Source organism: Penaeus monodon, chromosome 34 (assembly GCF_015228065.2).
Source record: "Penaeus monodon isolate SGIC_2016 chromosome 34, NSTDA_Pmon_1, whole genome shotgun sequence".
Lineage (NCBI taxonomy): Eukaryota > Metazoa > Arthropoda > Malacostraca > Decapoda > Penaeidae > Penaeus > Penaeus monodon.
In genome coordinates this window covers 32,793,771-32,794,197 of record NC_051419.1, presented here as the reverse complement: position 1 = coordinate 32,794,197, position 427 = coordinate 32,793,771, and the positions used below count along the sequence as shown (strand labels likewise).

The 427-nt window shown below is 40.5% G+C and overlaps 1 protein-coding gene across 1 annotated transcript in view; it reads left to right on the top strand.

Moving 5' to 3' along the window:
* The window catches only part of LOC119594749, a gene marked incomplete in the record, with an annotated part of 15,256 nt that overhangs the window by 9,971 nt on the left and 4,858 nt on the right, over nt 1-427 (top strand).

Below are 427 nucleotides of genomic sequence, written 5' to 3'. Positions count from 1 at the left end.
AAATGTTATCAAAACACGTGACGTATGTGACTGTACTACATTTTTCCCCCCCAAAAATTAATCTGTCTTCCTCTCGAACTGAAAACTATATCCTAAATCACTTGATCAAAATGCTCAGCCATTAGGAATCCCCTCCCCCCTTCCCCTCCCCCCCAAAAAAAAAAAGAAGAAGAAGCAACCATAAACCTTCCTTCCCACCCCCCTACCCCTTCCCCTTAAAAAAAAAGTGAGAAAAAAAGGACGAAATAAAAAAAGAAATAGCTAAATTAACCTATTCCCATAACCTCACGTTCCCCCGTCGAGTAGTTGCCAACGTGTGGGATTATTTCTCTGCACGTGGCTTTCGGTATCTCCCGGTTAGCAACATAAAACATTTTATTCTCTTGGTGAATTGCTGTTGACTAGGTTTTAAAGTTTTATATCTGGG